The following is an 11,977-nucleotide window of genomic DNA, read 5'->3' on the forward strand; positions in this document are numbered from 1 at the left end:
GCGTAATTTAGAAGGTTTTGGAATTCTTAGGCTTTAATCCAATGTAAATTTGATGTTTTGATGTTGTTTTGAGCATTCCGAAGGTTGGAACAAGTTTGAATGAGGTTATGGGACATGTTGGCATCCCGAGGGCCTCGGGTGAGTTTCGGGCGGTCAATTGGACCATTTCATGTTTTGCAAAGTTGCAGAAAATTTCTGTTCAGTGCTGCAGGCATTTGGCCTTCGCATTCGCGAGTAGGCCCTCGCGTTCGCGAAGGTTTAGCTGGTGAGGTGGAGATTTTAGACTTTGCATTCGCGAGGGAGGCTCCGTATTCGCGAAGGGCTGGGTTCGTCGTGTATCGCGTTCGCAAGGGAGGCTCCGCGTTCGCGTAGAGGAAGTGAGCAGCTGGGTTTGAGGATTTATTTGTTCTTCGTTAGCAGAAAGAGAGTCGTGTTCGCGTTGGGTTAGGGAGCCAAGTCTTCGCGTTCGCGAAGTGGTAGGACGCATTCGCAGTGAAGGAAATTTGGTCAAAGTAATTTTGTGCTTCGCGAACGCGAGGCTTTGACCGCGTTCGCGAAGAAGGTTTTTTATGCCTGGGCATAATTATTTAAAAGGGCTATTCCGCGATTTTGAGGCTAAGAACCTCCATTTTTTGGGCAATTTTGAAGGTTGGGAGAGCTAATTAAAGAGGGAATTCAAGAGGATTTCATGGAGGTAAGATTTTTGGTCCCTAAACTTGTTTCTATGATAAATTCTATCATTGTAAGCTTGAAATCCATGGAAAAATCAGTAGCAAAAATGGATAACTAGGGCTTGAGATTAAGAGACCTTTGAGTGGGGATTTGAGGGGCCATTTGAGGTCCGATTTTGATGTTCCTGATATGCATAGACTCGTATGAGGATGAGGATTCCACTGATATTAATTTTATCGGATTTCGAGACGTGGGCCCGAGGGGCCGGGTTTGAGCAATTTCGGGATTTTGATGTAAAATTGGGTATTTTTGAGTGGGCTTCGTTCCCTTTGCATATTTTAATGATTATGTACTGATTGTGACTAGATTTGGAGAATCCGAAGGTCGATTTGTGCAGGAAAGGCATTGCAGGCTAGCGTTTGGACCGGATCGAGGTGAGTAATGATTGTAAATGATGTTCTGAGGGTTTGAAACCCCGAATTGCACATCGTACTGCTATATTGAGGTGAAGCACACACTTGATGACGAGCGTGGGGTCGTACACTATTGGGGATTGTGACCTGGTCCGCCCGATTGATGATTTTACCGCGTATTTGATTGAAAACTATTTGTTATCATCATTATTTGGGTTGAATGCCATATTTGGGCCTAGTGCCAACTATGTGAACCCTTCGAGGATTTTTGTTGATAGTGCCTCACTATTTTGACTATATACTTGAACTCAATCATGTCATTTTCTATTATTATTTTTAAAACTCAGCCGTGTTCACTCAGTTTTAATACTCAAGTGATATTTAAATGATGTTTAGGGCTGAGAAACACTGTTTTACTGTTGCCCGAGAGGCTTATGTGATTTTTGACTGAGTAAGGCCGAGGGCTTGTGTTGTGAGGATATCTTATGGGTCGGGCTGCACGCCGCAGCGGTGATACACTGATATTGATTATGAGGCCAATGGCCTGAGATTGTACGCCACGAGGTGGCTTGATATTAATATGAGGCCGAGAGCCTGTTTATGATGCCACGAGGTGGCTTGATATTGCGCTTGGGCTGTAAGGGCCCCTCTAGGAGTCTGCATACCCCAGTGAGCGCGTGTACCCATTGTGATGTAAGATATAGCCCGAGGGGCTGATATTGTTCTATGTGATAGCCCGAGGGGCTGGTATTGCTCCATGTGATTGTGCCCGAGGGGCTGTACTATTTTGAGATATTGCCCGAGGGGCTGTACTATTCTGAGATATTGCCTGAGGGGCGGATTGGTTGACATTGTGCCCGAGGGGCAAACCTTATGTGCTTATCTTTCTTATTTGCCTATCATGTACCTATTTAATTGTGTATTTGTGCCCGAGGGGAGGATTTCTGAGGTTATCCACACTAATTGTTTTGCATTCATTTGCGTAACTATTGAAAAAGTCATTTTCAAAGAAGTTTAAACAGAGATAAGATGTTTTAAGAGACTTTGCAGCTTCACTGCTTTCTTACAAGTTTTTGAACTGCTTCTATACAGCATCTTGATAGGCCTTACGTGATTTCTTACCATTCAGACTTTAGTTATAATTATTACTCACTGAGTTGGAGTACTCACTTTACTCCATACACCTTGTGTGCAGATTCAGGTATTTATGAACTCGGTAACAGGTATTGGCTGATCGGAGGCAGAGTCATTGGAGTTTAGCAAGGTAGCTACTGGCGTTCGCAACACTGCTTTACTCCCTTTCATTTCATTAGTCTGTGTTTTGTACATTTCGGACTTTTCAGTTATATTTATACCCTAGTAAATGCTCGTCATTTGTGACACCTCGGTATCAGGCTGTGTTTGGGCTGTATTCCACACATTATAAAATCTTTTGCTTAGTCTTTAATTTATTTACTCATGCTTAGACTGTTTATTAATGTTTAACTGTTCAAAAAAAATTGAATTAGGACTAGTTGGCAGGCCTTGTCTTCACGAGAGGCGCCATCACGACCGGGTCCTGGTTTAGGATCGTGACACCTCGCCTGACCTGGGGATCAACTCAGGGAACCCAGGGATTACCTTTGGCGGTCTCCCACCATTAGACCAAGCGTCCCACATTTCCAATATGTGGCGACGCAACATCTTATTCTCTTCAGCAGATGTTGATTCTAGCTGCAGAATAGCCGATGCCGAGTTATCCTCAGGACCGATGATTGGTAGATTGCTTGCGGAGGCTATTTGTGCCTTTGAATCTTGTGAAGGAGGGGAGACTAGACTACCAACAAAACCAACCACCAAAACCTGGCTAATTTGCACACCCAACAACCTTGTTAGTTTTGAGACACTTAACAGATAGGAAATCGCACGTTTGGATGCAATGCACCTAAACAGTTAAACGTTTCTACCATGTGTTTGAACGGTTGCATGTTTCATCCCTGCTTAACTAACTCTCTTTTTCACTCAATATCTCTTTTCTTTTACTTCTGCTTTTTTTTAATCACTTTTGATTTTTTTTTTCATTTTTTCCGCTCTTTTATTTTTTGGCACTCTCTTTTCTTTTTTGTTTTTGTCACTCTTTTTTCCCCTTTTTTCACTCAATTTTTCTTTCTCTCTCTTTTTTTCAATTTATTTTTCACTCATTTAAATTTATGACTATGATCGAATCCGATGGGGATTGCCTACGTATCATGACGCCGCATAAATCAGATCTTACGTAGTTCGGGAAGATTCAGAATGGAGTAAATAAGCTAACTCTTTTTTTTTGGTTTACTTTTATAAAACTCAGACCATGAAAGCAATAAGCAAAAGAAAAATATATTTGATTTTTGATTTTTTTTCTTTTGGAATTTTCTAAAAAAAAATGCTTTAAAAGAAGAAAGGGAAGTTTTTTGATTTTTGATTTTGATTTTGATTTTTCTTTTATTTTTGAAAGAAAGACTTCTAAAAATTCCATTTCTTTTTATTGGAAGTTTGGGAATATCAAAAGTAAAAGGAAAATATTTTTGTTTGAATTTTCATTTGTTTTCTCGTTTTCTAAAGAAGAAAGAAAATATTTTTGGCTTTTGGATGTTGCCTCATAATTTTCGAAAGAGGGACTTTTAAGAAAATGTTTTTGATTTCTGAGTTTTTTTTAATTACGAAAGCACTTCTAAAGAAAAGCGAAAATATTTTTGGACTTTTATTTCTCAATTTTTATGGAAATTTACAAAAGAAAGACTTCTAAAGAAGAAAATAATATTTTTGAATTTTTGTTTATGATTTTTTTGGGAAAAATACTTCAAAATGAAGGAAGCCCGTATTTTGGACCTTGATTTTTTTTCATGATTTCAGTTTTCCGTATGAAAGACTTCAGAAAGAAAGAAACTACTTTTTTTTGAGTTTAAAGAAAACCTTTTTTTTTGCATTTTCAAAGGAAAGATTTCTAAAGAAGGAACTAAAGGAAAATATTTATTGATTTTTTGAAAATTGGGGTCGGAACCGATGAAGTTTGCCTACGTATCTCACATCCGGTGAGAATCAGACCCGCGTAGTTCGGTCGGTTTTGAGAGAACAAGGGAAACATGACACTTGAATATTTTGGCTCATTTTGAAATGACTTTTCTTTTTTAGAATTTCGGCAAAGTTTCAGAATTTTCTAGATACCTACCTCTCACCTTCTTTTTTTTTTAAGCCGAATCAAATAATTGTACAAGTAGCACGTAAGATGCATCAGGATGGTCTTTTTAATTTGGGTACACCTGTCCTAGATGGACCCAACCCTTGTGGTGAGTCTCCAAAGTCAAATTCACATGTTGCAAACAAGAGTTCCTACTAGGGATCCGACATGATGCTGAGTTATTCTAGGTTTAAAACCTGGGTATATTGTTCTAGACTTAGTATACCTAAGCGGACAACTCGAGCCGAGGGGGGCTACGTACCGGGAACGAAAAGGCCATCCGGCTTTGTAACTTGTCCGAGCCTCTTTCTAATTCAAGGTATGACACTAATAGAAAGAGGAGTCACGCCAGCGTGCACATCCCCGAAGATGAGAAGAGAAGGGTTTCGTAACAGTTTATATACAGTTCAAATAATATCAAAGTGGTAAAAAGTGACATTTAGCACATTAGGCCCACACATGTAATAAAAATCAGATAATAAATAAATGCCAATTATAATAGTTATTCTAAGCTCTAATTCTTGAACCCTGAACCGAAGATCTGGGTTTTGGTCCCCAGCAGAGTCGCCAGAGCTGTCACACCTTCTTTTTTCCACCCGAGGGGTGTATATAAGGGAGTTTTTCCAGTTTAAGTGACATTAATCGAAATGGGATTATTTAATTTATTTTTTAGAGTCGCCATTTGGAATAGTTTATTTGGTGTCCCAAGTCACCGATTTATTTTAATATCCCAAATCGAGGAAATTTCGACTTTACTTTATAAGTCTGCGAACCAGAAATTCTAGATAAGGAATTCTGTTAACCCGAGAGAAGGTGTTAGGAATTTTGGGGTTCCGTGGTTATAGCACGGTCGCTTAAACTATTAATAATTGGCCTATCATCTGATTTACTACACAGTTTAAAACTATTGTGTATTTTTAACTTTATAACTACTTTTAATTATTTTATGAAATTATTCTGGAACAAGTTACGATTGTCGTACACTTTTTTGTTTGACACACATTGCGGATCATGTCACGGGAATCGTACCCACGATCTACAACATGTTTGATTTATTAAAGTTATTAGAAGTTGTGGCTGGGTCACATAAATGTACCCTCGGATTTGAAAATTAGGTATCACAACTACGTCACCGGGAACCGTACCCGTAGCTATGATGATTTTATTATAAACGCGCCTAAAGCAAGCTACGAATGTTTTAAAAAAAAAGTTTTCTATACTAAGTTATAATATTGATGTGAGAGCCATGGGTTATGGGTTTCATTTGTGGATGACACACCTCAATTTACTTTTAAAAAGTTTTACTCAACTAAAACAAACTATGGATATTCATATTTAAAATTAATTTGAAATTAGATATCACAACTACGCCACGGGAACCGTACCCGTAGTTGTAATGATTTAATTACGTGCCTAAAGCAAACTACGGTGTTCATAATTAATTCTTTCTAAATTTGAGATTAATTGTAAATGTCACGAATTTATAGATAAAATGTGATTATACAAGATAAAGAAAGGAAGCCAACCAAATAAAACTTTGCATTGACATGAATTGACAACAATGCATTCATCGCTCCTATGAGTCTTTTAGCTCATGAAAGACATAAAGGTAAAATTTACAATTTCCAACTTGCAAAAGATCCAAACAAAATATCTCATCCTCCCAAACCACAAAACATCATTTAAAGGCAAAATTCTTAAAATGGATAAGATCAAATTATCCCGAGAATCAAATGGTTTATAAGAGTAATCTGAATTCAACTCAGCATCACTACGTTTTTCTTTAGCAGGATGAAAGTGAATAAAAGTTTCACATTGTAAACACTAGTATAATTACTATCAACTAAAGTCCCAATATAAATAGCAAGAGTTTTATTTGTCATAAGCAAAGATAATACCTTGTAATATCCTTCTTTACTGTACACATAATCCTATTAGCTAGCGGCCGTGAGCTTTTAGCTTTTTGGAATTTTGAGAGTTAGGTTCTCTAGTTAAAATACTTCCATAAAAATGGATTTTCTTATGCCGCAGGATTTCATTTCCCCTAACATATTCTCAATTTAGAAGGAAGAAACTATCATTAATCAAACATCTTAAAAAACAATTAGAATCAGTTTAATCCTTAAGCTCACTTTAAACATGAATCATTACTTTTAGGAAGTGAATTCTGTCAACAAACTGTATCAACTTAATCAACAATTACCTAATAGCTTGGACATTTAATTCAAACGTATCTTATAGAATCAAATATTAATCAGAGAAGGAGAATTCAGGCAGATTTGGAAATTAAACATACTAAATCTAGGAGATCCATCACAGGCTTAACATGAACAACACAGATTTCATTCACAAACAATAGAGTATAGGACAACAGGTAAATTTCCAAATACCTATAGCAGAAAACAGCAGAACAGTGACCAAATAACGGTGAAAATAATAAAATCTAGAGCTCAACCAAGCTTAAACAACACAGCATAAGCAGCAGCAGTAGAACCCTTAGTTTCCTCTCAATTTTTTGTCTGATTTTTCTCTAGAAACCTCTCATCCTAGTCGTCCCCTCTCTCTCTATCCTAAGTCTTGCTTGTGTCTCTTTACATATGCAAATCGAGGAATGATAATTATTGATTTTCAAGGTCTTAGGACACAAAATAGATAATTAAATTTAAAGATGATATTTTGGGTCATCACAACATCCTATGGAAGAAAATTGGAGTCGTGACATAAACAGTTGGGATTAAAGGGGCATCAGGTCGGGTGTAGTGTATGTGGGTTGTTTAGTTTTGGGTCTGGGGCATTTGTTTTGGGCTGCAGATGGATCAAAGGGGTAGGCTTAGTGTTTTTGGGATTTTTTTGGTCTGGTTTTAACCTCACATTAGGCCACTATTAAAAATACACAAAAATTAATTAAAAATAAATTATAAAATGGTTAATAAAATGATGAAAAATACTACTTATTAAATTAGCACTTTAAAAATAATATGCCAAATTATAAAATATAAAAATATCATTTTGTCTTAAATAGCATAATATTTATAATTATTAGTAAAATATAGGCCATTATTGCAAAGCAATATGTTTAACGACTCTGCCGGTCGTCTTAAGAATTAATGCCCTGATCCCCTGTTAAATTCTTTCCCCGTGTTTGTTTCATCTATTGTGAGTTGCCTGGAGGATTCGTTTTGAATTCGGAGTGTTTTGGTACACTTAGTCCCTAAATGAGAGTTTAAGATTTAGAATTTGGACCGTAGTCAGAGCAGTGTGAAGATGGACTCGGAATGGAATTTTGTTGGTTCTGTTAGCTCCGTTGGGTGATTTTGGGCTTAGGGGCATGATCAGATTGTATTTTGGAGGTCCGTAGCTTAATTAGGGTTGAAATGTCGAAGTCAAATTTTTTAAGTTTCCTGTTCGATAGTGAGATTTTGATATCGGTGCCGGAATGGAATTCTAGAAGCTGGAGTAACTCCATTGTGTCATTTGGGACGTGTGTGCAAAATTTCAGGTAATTCAGACGAGGTTTGGTAGACCTTTTGGTCGTAAGCTGAATTTGGAAGTTTTGGAACCCTTAGGCTTGAATCTGAGGGTGAATTGGTATTCTAGCATTGTTTTAAAGTGTTTTGAAGATTGGTATAAGTTTGAATAGTGGTATTTGACTTGTTTGTATTTTTGGTTGATGTATCGGGGGTCTCGGGATGATTTCGGAAGATTTTCGGAAGAATTGGGAGTTGTTTGGAGCAGCTTCAACTGCTGAACTTCTGTCATAACTGTACCTGCGGATTGGGGACTGCAGGTGCGTGATCGTAGAATCTTGGGAGAAGCCACATATGCAGGCATGCGCTAAAGGACCAGAAGTCGCAGGTGTGAGAGGTTGAGCACACCTGCGAGACTGCAGATGCGGTAAGTGAAGCGCAGATGCGGCCAGTACATTTAAGTGAATTTTCACAGATGCACACCTGGGACCATAGGGGCGGGGTCATAGGTGCGAAGAAATGGCCGCAGGTGCGGAAACCCTGGGCCAGAACTTATATAAGGTTTTTGTCGCTTATTTTAGCCTATTCTTTCACCATTTTTATCCGAGAATTGAGCTTTTTGGGAGGTTTTTGAGAAAGGATTCATGGGAGCTTGAAGGAGGTAAGATTTTTGGAACCCAAACTCTTTTATATGGTATTATTCTACTGATTTGGCAAGGAATTTATGGAAAATCAGGGTGAAAAATTGGGGGTTTAGGGTTTGAAATTGGGTTCTGTTACCAACATTTTTACTTCCATTATAGGTAACGTATTTGGGTTCAAAGCCCTGCGCGTTCTACGTCTGGAATATTTGTGAGACTTCGATTTAGGGATTTGAGGGGTTGTTTGTGGTCCGATTATGATGCATTTGGTATGTACGAGCTCGTGAGAGTGTAAGGATTCTAATTTTGCAAATTTTATCTGATTCCAAGACGTGGGCTCGAGAGACGTTTTGGGCGATTTTCTTAATTCTGTGTGTTAGCTTCGAATTATTTTGTGGAATTAGTTACTTAATTCTACTCTTGTTGTGGATCGCGTTTATCAGTCGTGTTTGGTTTCTCTTAGTGGTTTTGAGACCAGAGCCGATTTATTGTTGCTTAGCATGATAGATTTCGATGTTATCTTGGGCATGGACTGGTTGTCGCCCCATTATGCTATTCTTGATTGTCACGCCAAAACCATAATGCTGGCTATGCCAGTTGTACCGCGAGTGGAGTGGAGGGGTACTTTAGATCACACTCCCAGTAGAGTTATTTCTTTCCTTAAATCTCAGTGAATGGTTGATAAGGGGTGTGACGCGTATCTGGCCTATGTGAGAGATGTTAATGTTGATAACCCTACAGTTGATTCAGTCCCAGTAGTACGGAACTTCCCTGATGTGTTTCCAGCTGATCTTCCGGGTATGCCACCTAACAAAGATATTGATTTTGGCATTGACCTGTTGTCGGGCACTCAACCCATTTTTATTCCTCCGTATCGTATATCCCCTCCTAAGTTGAAGGAATTGAAGGATCAGTTACAAGAATTGCTTGATAAGGGTTTTATTAGGCCCAGTGTATCACCTTGGGGTGCTCTTGCCTTGTTTGTTAAGAAAAAGGATGGTTCTATGCGTATGTGCATTGATTATCACTAGTTGAACAAAGTTACAGTGAAGAACTGGTATCCTTTACCTCGTATTGATGATCTGTTTGTCTAGTTACAGGGTGCACGAATGTTTTCTTAAATTGACTTGCGTTCAAGTTACCATTAGTTGAATATTTGGGAGGCAGATATCCTGAAGATTGCTATCAGGATTCGGTATGGTAATTACGAGTTCCTTGTTATGTCGTTTGGGCTGACCAATGCCCCAGCAGCCTTCATGCATTTGATGCACAGTGTGTTTCGGCCATATCTTGACTCGTTCGTCATTGTCTTTGTTGACGATATTCTGCTATTCTCCCGGAGTCGGGAGGATCATGAGCAGCACCTGAGGATAGTGCTTCAGACTTGGGTTTAGTGGATTTCATGGCATTCTTGGGTCACGTGGTAACGAGTGAGGGTATACAGGGTAGATCCGAAAAAGTGGAAGCATTGAAGAGTTGGCCCAAACCGTCCTCAGCTACAGAGATTTGTAGTTTTCTTGGCTTGGCGGGTTATTACCGTCGATTTGTTGAGGAGTTTTTATCTATTACAGCACCTATGACCAGGATGACCCAGAAGAGTGCTCCGTTCCAGTAGATAGAAGAGTATGAGGCAAGCTTTGAAAAGCTCAAGATAGATTTGACTATAGCCCTAGTATTAATATTGCCTATAGGTTCGGTGTCTTATACTGTTTATTGTGATGCCTCGAGGATTGGCCTTTGAGCGGTATTGATACAGGATGGTAGTGTGATTGCCTACGCGTCCAGACAGTTGAAGGTACATGAGAAGAATTATCATGTCCATTATCTCGAGTTAGCTGCTATTGTTCACGCCTTGAAGATCTGGCATCATTATTTGTACGGTGTTCCTTGTGAGATCTATACTGATCGTCGGAGTTTGCAACATCTGTTCAAGCAGGAGGACCTTAATTTTCCCCATAGGAGATGGTTAGAGATGCTAAAGGACTATGATAAGGCCATTGTGGTGGCCGATGCTTTGAGTTGTCGAGCGGAGAGTTGGGGGAGTTTGGCTTACTTACCAGTAGCGGAGAGGCCCATGGCGATGGACGTTCAGGCCTTAGCCAGCCAGTTTGTAAGATTAGATCTTTTGGAGCCCAGTCTCGTTCTAACTTGCGTGGTCTCTCGGTCATCCTTATTTGATCTTATCAAGGAACATCAATATGATGACCCTCATTTGCTCGTCCTGAAGGACAAGGTTCTGCACGGTGATGCCAGAGATGTGACTATTGGTGATGATGGGGTATTGCGGATGCAGGGTCGGGTATGCGTACCTAATATTGATGGGCTTTGGGAGTTGATTATAGAGGAAACCCATAGTTCGCGGTATTTAATTCATCCGGGTGCCGCGAAGATGTATCAAGATTTGAGGCAGCACAATTGGTGGAGGCGAATGAAGAAGGATATAGTTGGGTTTGTAGCTCGGTGTCTCAATATTCAGCAGGTAAAGTATGAGCACCAGAGACTAGTTGGGTTGCTTCAGAAGATAGAGATTCCGAAGTGGAAGTTGGAGCGGATCACCATGGACTTCGTAGTTGGACTCCCACGGACTTTGAAGAAGTTCAATGCCATTTCAGTGATTATGTATTGGCTGACCAAGTCTGCGCACTTCATTCATGTGTGTACTATCTATTCTTCGGAGCAGTTGTCGAAGATTTATATCTGAGAGATTGTTCAACTACATGGTATTCCAGTTTCCATCATTTCAAATAGAGGTACTCAGTTCACATCACGGTTCTGTAGGGCCGTGCAACATGAGTTAGGTACTCAGGTAGAGTTGAGCACAACATTTCACCCCTAAACGGATGGACAGTCCCAACGCACTATTCATATTCTTGAGGATATGCTCCATGCGTGTGTGATGGAGTTTGGAGGTTCTTGGGATTAGGTGTTACCACTAGCGGAGTTTGCATACAACAACAGTTATCAGTCCAGCATTCAGATGGCACCGTATGAAGCCTTGTATGGCAGGCGGTGTAGATCTTCGATGGGTTGTTTTGAGCCGGGTGAGGCTAGATAATTGGGCACAGACTTGGTGCAGGATGCTTTTGAGAAGGTTAAGGTGATTCAGGATAGACTCCGTACAACCCAGTCCAGATAGAAGAGTTACGCGAACCGGAAGGTTCGTGATGTTTACTATATGGTTGGAGAGTGGGTCTTGCTTTGGATTTAGCCTATGAAGGGCGTTATTAGATTTTGGAAGAAAGGGAAGTTGAGTCCGAGGTTTATTGGTCCATTTGAGATATTGAGACGTGTTGGGGAGGTTGCTTATGAGCTTGCCTTACCTCCCAGCTTGGAAGGAGTTCATCCGGTATTTCATGTTTCGATGCTCCAGAAGTATCAAGGCGATCCGTCACACGTATTGGATTTCAGTTCAGTCCAGTTAGAGAAGGATTTATTTTATGTTGAGGAGCTAGTGGCAATATTGGACAAGCAGGTTCGGAAGCTGAGGTTAAAGAACGTTGCATCAGTGAAGGTTCAATGGTGGGGTCAGTCGGTCGAGGAGGCGACCTGGGAGGCCGAGCAGGATATGCGGAGCCGTTACCCTCATCT

The sequence above is a fragment of the Nicotiana sylvestris genome, chromosome 7 (genome assembly GCF_000393655.2).
Source record: "Nicotiana sylvestris chromosome 7, ASM39365v2, whole genome shotgun sequence".
NCBI lineage: Eukaryota > Viridiplantae > Streptophyta > Magnoliopsida > Solanales > Solanaceae > Nicotiana > Nicotiana sylvestris.